This window comes from Gossypium arboreum, chromosome 13, assembly GCF_025698485.1.
Source record: "Gossypium arboreum isolate Shixiya-1 chromosome 13, ASM2569848v2, whole genome shotgun sequence".
NCBI lineage: Eukaryota > Viridiplantae > Streptophyta > Magnoliopsida > Malvales > Malvaceae > Gossypium > Gossypium arboreum.
In genome coordinates this window covers 73,135,666-73,153,330 of record NC_069082.1, presented here as the reverse complement: position 1 = coordinate 73,153,330, position 17,665 = coordinate 73,135,666, and positions in this window count along the sequence as shown.

The window sequence follows — 17,665 nt, the reverse complement described above, 5'->3', positions numbered from 1 at the left end:
GTAATCCGTACTCAAGATATGCTTAGATGTCGTGTTTTAGAATTTGGAGGTAGTTGGGAGAAATATCTATCTTTGATTGAGTTTGCCTACAATAACAGCTTATCAATCAAGTATACAAATGGCACCGCATTTAAGCCTTATATGGTCGTAAGTGTCGGACTCCTTTATATTGGACCGAGCTTAGTGAGAAACAGATTCACTGAGTTGATCTAGTTAAAGAAACCAAGAGAAAATAAAAGTAATTCGGGATTGCTTGAAAGTCGCTCAGATCGACAAAAGTCATATGCGATTTAAAAGAAAAGAGATTGAATTTCAAGTGGGTGATAAAGTGTTCTTGAAGGTGTCACCATGGAAAAGATTCTAGATTTAGTCGAAAAGGCAAGTTGAGTCCGCTTTTATTGGGCCGCACGAGATTACTCGAGAATTGGACCAAGCAGCATATCGGTTGGCCTTACCGCAGAAAGTTAGAAAAGATTCATAACGTGTTTCATGTATCAATGTTGCGACGTTATCGCTCGATCCTTCACATGTGATTTCCCAATGTAAATTGAGATTCGATCGGATATGACCTATGAGGAGGAACCAATAAAGATTTTGGCTCGAGAAGTTAAACAGCTTAAGAAACAAAAGTATAGCCTTAGTGAAAGTATTGTGGCACGACATGGGATAGAAGAGGCTACGTGGGAACCCGAGGAAGCTATGAGGAAACAAGACTCAAACCTCTTTACCGGAAGATTTTCTGGGACTAAAATCTCTAAAGGGGGAGAATTGTGACAACCCTAATTAGGGCCTAATCGAATAGTGGTTTTGTGACCACAAATCCGAGATAGAAATAATTGTTTTATAAATATTTTGGGGTTTATGATATGATTGCATGATTGTGTGAAAATTTCGTGATGAAATTCTATGCCTAAAGTGTTTAAATTGAAAGTAGGGACTAAATCGAATAAGTTGCAAAATTTGCATACTAGAAATTTTTAGTATGAAATTGTTTTGAAATATTTATTAGGAGGTCTTAAATAGCAATTCTACCAATTTTAAGTTCATGGACAAATTTAGGACATGGAAGGAATTTTTGGAAAGTTTAGTAGTAAGGGTATTTTAGTCATTTTGATATTAAATGAAATAAAATGGGAAAAATAACACAAAATAGTCATCTTCCCATTTAGTTGCTGCCAAACTTCACTCTCTCCATAGCTAGGATTCTTCAACTTTCAAGCTCCATAGTAAGTGATTCTAAGCCCGCTTTTAATGTTCTTTACGCTTTTGGAATCCTAAGCTCGATTAAGCTTATGCTAGTAATAATTTAACCTAGGGTTCATATTTGGAAAAATACCCATAGGTGAAATTTGTGTATTTTGATGTTTTATGATAGAATATGAGGTTTTAAATTGTGTTAAATAATTTGTGCTACTCGGTTTTAAGTGAAAACGAGTAAAACCAAGATAATCCAGAAAAATACCTAATGTTCATAACTATATGATAGAGTGGGAATTTGATGTTGTTGTAGAAGAGAAAATGTTCAGCATATCATAAAACATAAGAATAAGGGCTGAAATTAAATTCCCGAGCCTAGGGGCAAAATTGTAATTTTGTAAAAGTTAGGGGCAAAATGTAATTTTTCTACAATGTGATTTTTGGATTGAAATAAATAGTATGAGTATTAAATGAGCTAAATGTGTTATTATAGATCAAGAAAGGCGCTGAACCCACCTCTAACGGGGAAAGAAAAGTTTTGGACTAAATTGCAAAATTTCCATATTTTGCACCAAGGTAAGTTGTATGTAAATATTACAATAATTTCATGTACATTCTTATATTTCAGCCTATTATATAAATATACTAGCTGATGTTAAAATATAAATTGACTATGGGAAGAATGGAAATAAATACAGAGAGAGAGATCCTGCTGAACATTCTGAGAGATCGAATGAAATAGAGGGAGCGTAGCTAGGTCACATGTATGATGCCGAGTGCACATCATGTGTACAAGAAAGCTACGAGACACCCTGTAGTAGCTAGGTCACATGCGTGATACGAGATGTATCCCATGTAGACAAGAGAGCTACGTGAAAGATAAATGTAGCTAGGTCGCATGCGTGATTCCAAGTGAAGGACACCATGTAGACAAGAGAGCTACGTGAAAGATAAATGTAGCTAGGTCGCATGCGTGATTCCAAGTGAAGGACACCATGTAGACAAGAGAGCTACGAGACAAATCGGCTAGGTCGCATGAGTGGTACTAAGTGTTCCCCATGTGTACAAGAGAGCCGAACTAAATGAAGTATGATGGTGGGGTCAGTCAAACCGTTAAATATCGAGGATTGATCCGAATTGTTCAACGGGATGGTTTTGTGGTGACATTGTGGTTTGGACCTACACTTATAGTGAATGAAATGTGGTGAAAATGAATTGTGGCATATACATATATACGATAAAATGAGGTTAGCATAAAGAATGTGTGAAAGAGTGAAATTAGTATTAAAACTGTTTTAGATGGTAGCAGTGACGTGATTTTGAAAAATCACCAAAAATAGGAGGAATATAATTAGAGGTTGAATGAGATGTGAAATTAAAGCTTAATGAGTCTACTTTCATATAAAAGAAGCAGGACAAGCAAAGGAATTCTATATTTTGAGATATTTACAATTGTAACTGACTTGCTCAGGATGAATACGTGATCCCTGTTTCCACTTTGAAAAATCATTAAAAATTGTACAAAGCAAACTAAGAAATATAGTTTACATGCCTAAATTCCTTATTGAGACTAGTTTTAAATACAATAGACTTCAGGGTTGTTTGAGTTATGTACTGAGAGAAATTCAATTCGTAGTGGACAGAGGTCAGGCCAGTCGAGCTGTGTAACAGGGGAAACTTTAACTAATAAACTGTACTAATCTGCTGAACCAAAATTATAAAAAAATTTAGCAAGAAGCTTTATGAGTCTAGATTCAGGAAATTTTACGGATATGAATTTCGAGTTTTGTAACTCGAGTTATGATTTATTTAGTGAATATGACACAGCAGAGACAGCTTAATCAAGTGGAATAAGTAGTGAAGTTAAAGTAGACATACTTGAATTGTTGTGTAAACATGTTAGATTCTTAAATTAGTATTTACATACTACTTACTAAGCTATAAGCTTACTTCGCTTTCTCTTTTGTCTTATAGTGTTCTCCAGCTTGCTCAGAGTCAAGGATCGTGAAGATCTACCCGCACTATCATACTTTGGGGTATTTGAACTAAATGTTTTGAATTATGGCATGTATAGTAGGCAAAAATTATTTTGTTATGTGTCATATTTGTCTAGGTTTAAAATATTAGTTACAAGATTTCTCGACCAGCTTACTTTGTACAAGCCATAAAAGTTGGCTAATATTGTTCAAGATATATGTTATACGATGCATTATCAAATGGGATGACATATTTCTATCTTGGTATATGTTATGTTCGTAATACCTTGTATCTGCTCCTACGACGGTAACGGGTAAGGGGTTACATTTAGTGGTATCGAGCTATGGTTTAGTCGGTTCTCGGACTAATAAAGTGTGTGTAAAAGTCTAGCTATACATGCCATAAAAATATTGTGATAGTGTGGTGACTCGATTATTCTAAACCGTGTTTTGTTTTAATATAGTAATGGATCCTGAAGGAACTGCTACGATGATGTTGCTAGTAATGCGCCGGCCCCGCACAAGGGACCGCTACTGTGGAAAGTAGACCGAGACATTGGGACAAGGAGATGAGGCTCGGGACGCCTTTCTCCAAATGATGAACAATTGGTATACTGAATTTATTCGAGCAAATCCAAATGCTCAACCTCCTCCACCCTCCTATACCTCGCATTTATTCTCAGAGCTGCTCAAGGTATAAATTTGGTAAGAATGAACAAGCCTCCGGTTGACAAGATTCAAAACAAGGGGTCAAGAGTTTAGAGCAAAGGTTGATGATGATCCCGAGAAAGCGGAATTCGCTTGAAAATTCTACCCGTATTTGATGAGCTCTCATGTACACCGAGGAATGCTTAAAGTGTGTCAGATCACTTTTGAGAGATTCGCCTACCACCGGTGGAAGACTTTGGTTGCATGGTGCCAAAAGAAAAGTTACTTGGGATTTCTTCCAGAAGAATTTAGAAAGAAATACATAAGTCACGATTTATTGATCAAAACGAAAGGAGTTCCTTGAATTGAAGCAAGGAAAATGTCTGTCGCAGAGTATGAACGCGAATTTGTAAGACTCAACAAGTATGCCTGTGAATGTGTGTCCACCGAGGCCATTATGTGTAGAAGATTTGAAGATGGGCTGAATGAGGACATTAAAGTGTTTGTAGGATTTTGGAGTTGAAATAATTTGTAGTATTGGTTGATCGAGCTCTTAAAGTCAAGAATTGAACAAAGAAAGAAGAAAATCGCTATTGAGGCTCGAGATGTCGAAAAAGACAGATAAGTAAGCCATTTCAATCTCAACCAAAAGGTCCAAAGAGACAAACCTCGAATGACAGCTTCAATTGGGGATTTACACGAGATCGTGGTAGAGCATATTCGGGTCTAAAGCTCAAGCTACTTGGTGGCAAGTGTGGGTAATGTGCGACCTAGAAAGCCCGAGTGTGCAAAGAATGTGGCGAGCAACATTATGGTGAGTGTTGGGGACCGAGCGAGCTTGTTTCAAAGTGGTTCTCGCGAGCATTTTATTAGAGACTGTCCGGAGAAGGTTAAAGAAGAAAGATTTCAGTGTTAGATGTAATACCACCGCTAGTAGAGGTAGACCACCGAGAAATACTGGAGGTGGGACTAGTAGTAGAACTGTGATGAAAGATTTAACGGAAGATCGTAAGCTAGAGCACCTGCTAGAGCTTATGCTATACGTGTTTCGAGAAGATGCATCATCTCCGATGTCATTATCGTACATTTTCTCTTTATGATACTATTGTTATTGCATTGATTGATCCCGGTCCACCCATTCCTATATTTGCATGAATTTAGTATCCAATAAAAAGTTGCTGTTGAATTTATCGAGTTTACGATTAAAGTGTCGAACCCTTAGGCCAATATGTGCTAGTTGACAAGGTTTGCAAGAATTGCCCATTAATGATTCAAGGTCACTGCTTTCCTACCAACTTGATGTTGTTACCATTTGGTGAGTTTGACGTTATCTTGGGAATGGACCGTTAACATTGTATGATGCTAAGGTAGATTGTAAACAAAAGACACTAGAGTTAAAATGTGAAAATGGAGAAATTTCGTGGGTTGAAACAGCATTTAATCAAATAAATTGCCTATGGTGATTTCGCACATGTCTCGCACGTAAATACATGAGAAAAGGGTGTGAAGCTTATCCGCTTATGTAATGAATGTTGAGATGTCTCAACTGAAATTTGAATCAGCACCTATAGTCCGTGAGTTTCCGGATGTATTTCCGGAGGAATTGCCCAGGTTGCCTCCAAACAGAGAGATAGATTTTGCCATTGATTTGTTGCCTGCATCGCACCGATCTCGATTGCTCCATATAGAATGGCTCATCAATTAAAAGAATTGAAGGCTCGATTGCAGGAGTTAACGCACAAGGGATTTGTGAGACCGAGTTTCTCTCCCGGGTGCTCTGTATTATTCAGAAGAAGAAGGATGGTTCAATGAGACTTTGCATTGATTACCGCTACCAATAAGGTGACTATAAAGAACAAGTACCCATTGCCGAGGATTGATGATTTATTCGATCGCTTAAAGGGGGCCACAAAGAGTTTTCAAAGATTGATTTGAGGTCCGTTACTATCACCGAGAGTTAAGGAGTCGATGTGCCGAAAACCGCCTTTAGGACAAGGTATGGACATTATGAGTTTCGGTGATGCCTTTTGGCTTAACAAATGCTCCACCATATTTATGGACTTAATGAATCGATTTTCCTACCATATTTGGATAAGTTTGTAGTAGTGTTTATAGATGACATTTTAATTTATTCTCGAGATGAGTTTGAACATGCCGAACACTTGAGAACTATATTGCGATCTTGAGAGAAAAGAAACTGCTTGCCAAGTTTAGTAAAAGTGAGTTCGCTTCGTGAAGTCGGATTTTGGGGCATATAGTCTCGTGTGATGGTATTCGGTGGATCCAAGCAAGATTTCTGCGATCGTTGATTGGAAACCGCCAAGAATGTATCTGAGGTTAGAAGCTTTTAGGCTTGGCCGTATTATAGGCGCTTTGTTGAAGGATTTTCGATAATTGCCTCCCTATGACTAAATTGTTGCGTAAGAATGTTAAGTTTGAATGGACTGATAAATGTCAACAGAGTTTTGAAAAGTTGAAAGCACGATTGACTGAAGCACCAATTTTAGTACAGCCCGAGTCAGGAAAGGAGTTCGTAATTTATAGTGATGCATCATTGACAGGCCTTGGATGTGTGTTGATGCAAGAGGGCAAAGTAGTAGCTTATGCTTCGAGGCGCTTAAAACCGCATGAGAAGAACTATCCTACACATGATTTGGAACTGGTCGCTGTTGTTTTTGCCTTGAAGATTTGGCGACATTATTTATACGGTGAAAAATGCCGAATTTTTACTGATCACAAAAGTTTGAAGTACTTGATGAATCAAAAGGACCTAAATTTGCGACAAATAAGATGGCTTGAATTATTAAAGGATTATGATCTAGTGATTGATTATCATCCGGAAAAGCAAATGAAGTTGCCGACGCCTTGAGCGTAAAATTTCTTTTCACTTTGAGAGCCATGAACACGGGTTAGCATTGTCTCGATGACGGGTCAATTTTAGCAGAGATGAGAGCTAAACCGTTATTTCTCCAGCTTGATTTGTGACGCTCAAAAGAATGATAGTGAGTTGCGGATCAAGAGAACTCAATGCTAATCGAGTTATGACTCGATTTTCGAGTTGGACCAGATGACTGCTTGATGTTTCGAGACGTAATATGTGTGCCGAAAAATGATAAATTGATTCGTAAAATATTACATGAGGCGCACAATGGTCATTTATCGCTTCACCCCGTAGCACAAAAATGTATAATGATTTAAAGAAGTCAGATTGGTGGCGGTATGAAAAGGGACATTTCAATTTGTAACTAAGTGTTTGATCTCATCAACAAGTAAAAGTTGAACATCAAGTACCTTCAGATTACTTCAACCGGTAATGGTGCCCGAGTGGAAATGGGACAAGATTACCATGGATTTTGTAACCGGTTTGCCTTTAACTCCTAAAAAGAAGGATGTTGTTTGGGTAGTGGTTGATAGATTAACAAAGTCAGCCCACTTTATACCAAGACGTATCGATTATTCACTTGATAAATTAGCGAATTATATATTGCTGAAATTGTGAAGTTGCACGAGTACCTATGTCTATAATATCGATAGAGATCCAAGATTTACCTCGAGATTTTGGAAAAAGTTACAAGAAGCTTTGGGTACAAAATTGAACTTTAGTACCGCATTTCATCCACAAACAGATGGTCAAACGGAAAGAGTAATCCGGTACTCAAGATATGCTTAGATGTCGTGTTTTAGAATTTGGAGGTAGTTGGGAGAAATATCTATCTTTGATTGAGTTTGCCTACAATAATAGTTATCAATCAAGTATACAAATGGCACCGCATTTAAGCCTTATATGGTCGTAAGTGTCGGACTCCTTTATATTGGACCGAGCTTAGTGAGAAACAGATTCACTGAGTTGATCTAGTTAAAGAAACCAAGAGAAAATAAAAGTAATTCGGATTGCTTGAAAGTCGCTTCAGATCGACAAAAGTCATATGCGATTTAAAAAGAAAAGAGATTGAATTTCAAGTGGGTGATAAAGTGTTCTTGAAGGTGTCACCATGGAAAAGATTCGAGATTTAGTCGAAAAGGCAAGTTGAGTCCGCGTTTTATTGGGCCGCACGAGATTATCGAGAGAATTGGACCAGATGGCATATCGGTTGGCCTTACCGGCAGAGTTAGAAAAGATTCATAACGTGTTTCATGTATCAATGTTGCGACGTTATCGCTCGATCCTTCACATGTGATTTCCCAATGTAAATTGAGATTCGATCGGATATGACCTATGAGGAGGAACCAATAAAGATTTTGGCTCGAGAAGTTAAACAGCTTAAGAAACAAAAGTATAGCCTTAATGAAAGTATTGTGGCACGACATGGGATAGAAGAGGCTACGTGGGAACCCGAGGAAGCTATGAGGAAACAAGACTCAAACCTCTTTATCGGTATGATTTTCTGGGACGAAAATCTCTAAAGGGGGAGAATTGTGACAACCCGAATTAGGGCCTAATCGAATAGTGGTTTCGTGACCACAAATCCGAGATAGAAATAATTGTTTTATAAATATTTTGGGGTTTATGATATGATTGCATGATTGTGTGAAAATTTCGTGATGAAATTCTATGCCTAAAGTGTTTAAATTGAAAGTAGGGACTAAATCGAATAAGTTGCAAAATTTGCATACTAGAAATTTTAGTATGAAATTGTTTTGAAATATTTATTAGGAGGTCTTAAATAGCAATTCTACCAATTTTAAGTTCATGGACAAATTTAGGACATGGAAGGAATTTTGGAAAGTTTAGTAGTAAGGGTATTTTAGTCATTTTGATATTAAATGAAATAAAATGGGAAAAATAACACAAAATAGTCATCTTCCCATTTAGTTGCTGCCAAACTTCACTCTCTCCATAGCTAGGATTCTTCAACTTTCAAGCTCCATAGTAAGTGATTCTAAGCCCGCTTTTAATGTTCTTTACGCTTTTGGAATCTGAAGCTCGATTAAGCTTATGCTAGTAATAATTTAACCTAGGGTTCATATTTGGAAAAATACCCATAGGTGAAATTTGTGTATTTTGATGTTTTATGATAGAATATGAGGTTTTAAATTGTGTTAAATAATTTGTGCTACTCGGTTTTAAGTGAAAACGAGTAAAAGCAAGATAATCGGAAAAATACCTAATGTTCATAACTATATGATAGAGTGGGAATTTGATGTTGTTGTAGAAGAGAAAATGTTCAGCATATCATAAAACATAAGAATAAGGGCTGAAATTAAATTCCCGAGCCTAGGGGCAAAATTGTAATTTTGTAAAAGTTAGGGGCCAAAAATGTAATTTTTCTACAATGTGATTTTTGGATTGAAATAAATAGTATGAGTATTAAATGAGCTAAATGTGTTATTATAGATCAAGAAAGGCGCTGAACCCGACCTCGAACGGGGAAAGAAAAAGTTTTGGACTAAATTGCAAAATTTCCATATTTTGCACCAAGGTAAGTTGTATGTAAATATTACAATAATTTCATGTACATTCTTATATTTCAGCCTATTATATAAATATACTAGCTGATGTTAAAATATAAATTGACTATGGGAAGAATGGAAATAAATACAGAGAGAGAGATCCCGGTTGAACATTCGGAGAGATCGAATGAAATAGAGGGAGCGTAGCTAGGTCACATGTATGATGCCGAGTGCACATCATGTGTACAAGAAAGCTACGAGACACCTCAGTAGTAGCTAGGTCACATGCGTGATACGAGATGTATCCCATGTAGACAAGAGAGCTACGTGAAAGATAAATGTAGCTAGGTCGCATGCGTGATTCCAAGTGAAGGACACCATGTAGACAAGAGAGCTACGTGAAAGATAAATGTAGCTAGGTCGCATGCGTGATTCCAAGTGAAGGACACCATGTAGACAAGAGAGCTACGAGACAAATCGGCTAGGTCGCATGAGTGGTACTAAGTGTTCCCCATGTGTACAAGTGAGCCGAACTAAATGAAGTATGATGGTGGGGCTGTGTGCTAAAACCGTTAAATATCGAGGATTGATCCGAATTGTTCAACGGGATGGTTTTGTGGTGACATTGTGGTTTGGACCTACACTTATAGTGAATGAAATGTGGTGAAAATGAATTGTGGCATATACATATATATGATAAAATGAGGTTAGCATAAAGAATGTGTGAAAGAGTGAAATTAGTATTAAAGCTGTTTTTAGATGGCAGCAGTGACGTGATTTTGAAAAATCACCAAAAATAGGAGGAATATAATTAGAGGTTGAATGAGATATGAAATTAAAGCTTAATGAGTCTACTTTCATATAAAAGAAGCAGGGCAAGCAAAGGAATTCTATATTTTGAGATATTTACAATTGTAACTGACTTGCTCAGGATGAATACGTGATCCCCTGTTTCCACTTTGAAAAATCATTAAAATTGTACAAAGAAAACTAAGAAATATAGTTTACATGCCTAAATTCCTTATTGAGACTAGTTTTAAATACAACAGACTTCAGGGTTGTTTGAGTTATGTACTGAGACAAATTCAATTCGTAGTGGACAGAGGTCAGGCCAGTCGAGCTGTGTAACAGGGGAAACTTTAACTAATAAACTGTACTAATCTGCTGAACCAAAAATTATAAAAAAATTTAGCAAGAAGCTTTGTGAGTCTAGATTCAGGAAATTTTACGGATATGAATTTCGAGTTTTGTAACTCGAGTTATGATTTATTTAGTGAATATGACACAGCAGAGACAAATTAATCAAGTGGAATAAGTAGTGAAGTTAAAGTAGACATACTCGAATTGTTGTGTAAACATGTTAGATTCTTAAATTAGTATTTACATACTACTTACTAAGCTATAAGCTTACTTCGCTTTCTCTCTTTGTCTTATAGTGTTCTCTAGCTTGCTCAGAGTCAAGGGTCGTGAAGATCTACCCGCACTATCATACTTTGGGGTATTTGAACTAAATGTTTTGAATTATGGCATGTATAGTAGGCAAAAATTATTTTGTTATGTGTCATATTTGTCTAGGTTTAAAATATTAGTTACAAGATTTCGACCAGCACTTTGTACAAGCCATAAAAGTTGGCTAATATTGTTCAAGATATATGTTATACGATGCATTATCAAATGGGATGACATATTTCTATCTTGGTATATGTTATGTTCTCGTAATACCTTGTATCTGCTCCTGACGACGAAGCGGGTAAGGGTGTTACAGTTCTCATGTAGTCTCTTCTACCCCGTGTTTTTGCCACAATACTTTCACGAGAGCGACACTTTTATTTCTTAGTTGCTTAACCTCTCGAGCTAAATTCTTAATCAGTTCTTCTTCGTAAGTCATATCCGGTCGTAGCTCAATTTTTGTCGGTGAAATTATATGTGAAGGATCCGAATGATACCGACGTAGCATAGATACGTGGAACACATCATGCATCTTCTGTAATTCAGATGGCAATGCTAACCGATAAGCTACTGGTCCAACTTTTTCAATTATTTCATACGGTCCAATAAAACACAGACTTAACTTGCCTTTCCGTCCAAATCTAAGAACTTTCTTCCATGGAGAAACTTTTAAAAATACCTTATCGCCAACTTGAAACTCGATTTCCTTTCGTTTCAAATCCGCATAAGATTTCTGTCTATCCGAAGCAGCTTTCAAACAATCTCGAATCACTTTCACTTTTTCTTCAGTTTCTTTTATTAGATCAACTCTATAAATCTGATTTTCCTTGAGTTCAGTCCAATACAATGGCGTCCGACATTTACGACCATACAATGCTTCATAAGGTGCCATCTTCAAACTCGTCTGATAACTATTATTATAAGCAAATTCTATCAACAGTAAGTATCTTTCCCAACTACCTTGAAATTCCAATACGCAACATCTGAGCATGTCTTCAAGAATTTGAATCACTATCTCTGACTGTCCATCAGTTTGTGGATGAAAGGCAATGCTGAAATTTAACTTCGTACCTAATGCCTCTTGCAACTTTTGCCAAAACCGCGAAGTAAATCTCAGATCTCTATCCGAAATGATTGACAAAGGTATTCCGTGAAGTCTAACAATCTCTCTAATATACAATTCAGTCAACTTATTAAGAGAATAATCCATACGTACCGGAATAAAATGAGCCAATTTAGTCAGTCTGTCAACTATTACCTAGATGGTATCTTTCTTCCCCAAAGTTAACTGCAACCCTGATACAAAATCCATAGTAATCCGATCCCTTTTCCATTTAGGAACCATGATAGGCTGGAGTAGTCCCGAAGGTACTTGGTGTTCAGCTTTCACTTGTTGGCAAATTAAGCACTTTGATACAAACTCAGAGATATCTCTTTTCATTTCACTCCACCAATACATTTTCTTCAAGTCATTATACATTTTCATACTGCCCGGGTGAACCGCCAAACACCCATTATGTGCTTCATGCAAAATCTTTTGAATCAACTCATCATTTTTTGGTACACAAATCCAGTTTCTAAACATCAAGCAACCATCAGAACCGATTCTGAAATCTAACCTCATATTAACTTCACATTGTTTTCTTTTGGCTTGCAAATCTTCATCGCTTTTCTGAGCTTCACAAATCTCTTCTAAAAACATCGGTCTTGCTCTTAACTCTGCTAAAATCAAACCATCATCTGATACCTTTAACTGAGTATTCATAGATCTCAAAGCAAATAGAAACTTTCTGCTCAAAGCATCGGCAACCACATTCGCTTTTCCCGGATGATAGTCAACGTAATCTTTCAATAACTCCAACCATCTTCGCTGTCTCAAATTCAAGTCTTTTTGTGACATCAAGTACTTAAGACTTTTGTGGTCGGTATATACTCGACACTTTTCACCATACAGATAATGTCACAAAATCTTCAAAGCAAACACTATAGTAGCCAAATCCAAATCATGAGTCGGATAATTCCTTTCGTGAGATTTTAACTACCTCGAAGCATAAGCCACCACTTTTCCTTCTTGCATAAGTACACATACTAAGCCATTTCGAGAAGCATCACTATACACCACAAATTCTTTACCTGATTCGGGTTGTACCAACACTGGTGCTTCAGTTAATAACTGTTTCAATTCTTCAAAACTCTGTTGACATTCTTCCGTCCACTCAAATTTAACATCTTTTCGGAGTAGTCTAGTCATAGGAGCAGCAATTATAGAAAATCCATTTACAAACTGCCGATAATATCCAGCTAGTCGCAAGAAACTTCTAACTTCGGTTACATTTTTCGGTGGTTTCCAATCAACAATGGCTGAAATTTTACTAAGACCAACCCGTATACCATCACCTGAAACAATATGACCCAAAAATCCAACTTCCCGAAGCCAAAATTCACTTTTACTAAACTTGGCATATAACTGCTTATTTCTCAAAGTTTGCAAGACTATCTTCAAGTGCTCGGCATGTGCTGTCTCATCTTTCAAATAAATTAAGATGTCATCTATAAATAAAACAACAAATCAATCTTTGTTAACCGAAATATGCGATTCATCAAATCCATAAACATAGTAGGAGCATTTGTTAACCGAATGGCATAACTAAAAATCCATAATGACCGTACCTTATTCTAAAAGTAGTTTTAGGCACATCCGACTCTTTTACTCGCAGCTGGTAGTACCCAGATCTCAACTCAATCTTTGAAAACCATGTTGCTCATTTCAGCTGATCAAACAAATCATCAATTCTCAACAACGGATACTTGTTCTTGATTTTCACCTTATTTAATTGCTGATAGTCAACACACAATCTCATAGAACCATCTTTCTTTTTCACAAATAACACGGGAGCACCCCAAGGTGAAAAACTCAGTCTCACAAAGCCTTTGTCAGTCAACTCTTACAATTGCAACTTTAATTCTTTCAACTCTGCTGGTGCCATTCTATACGGAGCAATCGAGATCGGAGTTGTTCCCGGTATCAACTCAATACCAAATTCTACTTCCCTTACTGGAGGCAAACCCGACAACTCTTCTAGAAATACATCCGTGAATTCACACACAATTGGCACTGATTCAACTTCCTTTTCAATTTCTTTTGTATTAATTACATATGCCAAATAAGCTTCATAACCCTTCCTCAAATATCTCTGAGCCGACATTGAAGAAATCACACTAGATAATGCTTCTGATTTGCCTGATTCAACCTGCAGAATTTTACCACTTTCACACTTTAATTCTATAACCTTTTCTTTGCAATTTACTATAGCATCATGCAATGTCAACCAATCCATACCCATAATAACATCAAATTCATCAAACGGCAGCAACATCAAGTCGGCAGGAAAGTAATGACCCCGAATCATTAAAGGACATTTCTTGCATACTTTATCAACTATCACACATTTGCCTAATGGATTGGACACTCTAATCATAAATTCTGTGAACTCAACAGGTATATTCATACTAGAAACCAATTTCATGCACACATATGAATGAGTAGAACCGGGATCAACCAAAGCAATAACATTAACATCATAAAGAGAAAATATACCAGTAGTCACGTCGGGTGATGAAGCATCTTCACGTGCTTTTATGGCATAAGTTCTAGCTGGAGCCCTTACTTCAGGTTTAGCTGTTGAATTTCTGACTACATTCTTAGTACTTGCTTCATTTCCAGATTTTCTCGAAAGTCTTCCCCTCGAGTCTGCACCACTAGCTTTTATACTCTAAAATTTTTCTTTCTCAATTCTCTCTGGGCAGTCTCTAATAAAATGATCTGGAGAACCACACCAAAAACATTTATTCACTCTACACGGGCCAAAATGATTTCTAACACACCACTGGCACTCAGGCTTAGCAAATCTTGAATTCCCCACACTAGCCACAGAAGTAGTCTGAGATTTAAGACCCACATTTTGCTTCTTAGAATTTCCATATGATTGTGCGGCCGAAACTTGAGAATGAGGATTCATATTTCTAGATTTTCTGGATTGCTGTGAGAATAAACTGCTCATCGATCTTTTCTTCCAATTTCTAGTCTCAGTCTCTACTTTTTTCTTCTCTTTGAGTAGTTCTTCAGCCTTGCAAGCTCGATCAACAAGTACTACCATTTCTTTTAATTCGAGAATCCCAACAAATACTTTAATGTCCTCATTGAGTCCGTCTTCAAATCGTCTACACATTTTAGCCTCTGTAGGAATATCTTCTCTAGCATACTTACTCAACTTGACGAACTCCCTTTCGTATTCAGTAACTGTCATGTTCCCCTGCTTCAATTCAAGAAACTCTTTACGCTTTTGGTCAACAAATCTTTCACTGATGTATTTCTTCCAAAATTCTTCTTGAAAGAACTCCCAAGTTACTTTCTCTTTCGGTACTACTGAAATCAATGTCTTCCACCAATGATAGGCTGAATCCCTCAACAATGATATAGCACATTTCACGCATTCCCCGGGTGTACAAGACAATTCATCAAATACCCGAATAGAATTCTCAAGCCAAAACTCTGCTTTCTCGGCATCATCATCAACATTTGCCCTGAATTCTTCTGCCCCTTGCTTACGGATTTTGTCAACTGGAGTTCAATGAAATTTCATCAGATCCATACCTTGAGGCATTGGCGGTACAAGTTGAGGAATCAGGAGAGGTGGGGGAGGTTGTGCATTCGGGTTCGTACGAGCAAACTCAGTATACCAGGCATTCATCATTTGGAGAAAGGCTTCCCGAGCCCCTTCTCCTCCTCCTTGACCAACAGTAGGAGGTGGATTTTTAGTTGGCACCGCCCCTTCAGCCGGAGCTGGTGTATTACTCTCTACATCATCAGTCGCAGCTGGATCGAGATCCATTTAGTATAAAAATATCATTTAAAAGGTCAGAAGTCGTCACACTATCACAATATATATATATGGCATGTATAGCAAAATTGTACATACAACACGTTAGTCTGAGAATCGACTAAACCTACTCTGATACCACCAAATGTAACGCCCCCGTACTCAAGACCGTCGCCGGAGTCGAGTACGAGGTGTTACTAAACTTAATTCATTAATTAAACAACTTAAACAATTTATTTTAGAATTTCTAGACAAGCAGGCTAACTGCATCACAGTCGCTTAAAAATTCATATCTTGAGTTCCGAAACTCAAAATTAAGATCCATAAATTTTCCCTAAAAATAGACTCATATATTTATATACTAATTGTTTTTCTAGAATTTTTGGTTGAGCTAATTAGTACAGTTTATTTATTAAAGTCTCTCCTATTTCAGGGTTTGACTACTCTGACCCCTGTGTATTACGAAAGAGATACCTCCCTGTATAGAGTTTCAACGATTATACCGTTTGTTTCTCACAACACTAGACTCAATAAGGAATCTATAAATATAAAAAAATAACTTCTAATTATTTGTTTACAATTTATGGTGAATTTTTAAATTCAAAATAGGGGATTCAGAGACCACTCTAACCCTGTTCCACTAAAACTTAAATATCTCATAAAATATAACTCATTTACCTGTTTTGTTCCATCCATAAGAAAATAGACTCATCAAGATTCGATTTCATAACTTATTCATCCTTTAATTCCATTTCTACTATTTTTAGTGATTTTTCAAATTCATGTCACTGCTGCTGTCTAATTCTGTTTTGTGGCCAATTTTACCTTTCCAAGGATTTTCATGGTTTAGTTAAGACATAAAGCATACATGTTATCATATATAAACTTGATTGGACATTCCAATAGCTAATAATTTACAAACCCTTTTCTTACCAAACCATAACCATATCATATGATCATTTACACAAAGTGAGTATATTGCTATACATGCCGCGCTCAAAATATACAAGCCATTTTACCAATTTAGGTCTTCGGATAGTGCGAACGACCCTTCGACCTATCCCGATTCTCAAGCCGACTTGTCAAAACTACAATGAATGAAAAGGAGGGAGTAAGCATAAATGCTTAGTAAGTTCACATGCAAATAACAAGTAACATGATCATGCAATCCAACATAAACATCATTAAGACACTCATATCATAAGAATACTTACTATCTTACCACAATTTCGTCTTACCAAGTTCTCAACCAAGGATTAAACTCATAACTGTCCATTTTCACTTCTTCAACACGTTCATCATCGAATCACTTTCGTTTTAAGTATTCTCCATATTCTCTTAGGATTCTCCCGTTGAACACATTGGAATATAATTTTAGATACGCGGATAGTGTGTACGTAAGTGCTATATTCATAACAGAACAAGCTCAATAGCTTTTGAAATCTATGTAGCCAAGCTACCATGTAACTCACCTATAAACGAACTCGGACTCAACTCAACAAGTTCGGAACTCAAATATCTTAGTGACATGCCACTTGTATTCTAATCTATTCCCAAGGTTCAAACGGGCTTTTTCCTCGATCACACATCTTTGCCGTCTTCCACGGAATATCAAAACGATACTCAGTAGCAATTCATATTTAACAAGTAGATCACATAATTTTCATATTACTCAATAATAACCACAAAGCATAATATTTCATGATATTAATCATCATATCATATAAATAACATTAAATTACTTAAAATGACAATTATGTTACTACATTTACACCTGAACTTACCTCGATACAAAATATTAGCAATCGAGCCTATTCCTTGTAAACTTTGTTTTTCCCTCGATGACGACTTGAATCTTGTTTCTCTTGATCTATAATACCAAATTAATTTATTTAATACATACATTCATCAAAACAGACCCTAGTACGAACTTTGGCAAAATTACCATTTTGCCCCTAAACTTTTGCATATTTACACTTTTGCCCCTAGGCTCAAGAATTAAACTTCATCCCTTATTCTTATGTTTTATGACATGCTGATCATTGTTCCCTTCTATAGCAACATCAAATTCACACTCTAACATGTACTTATGAATATTAGGTATTTTTACCGATTAAGCTCTTT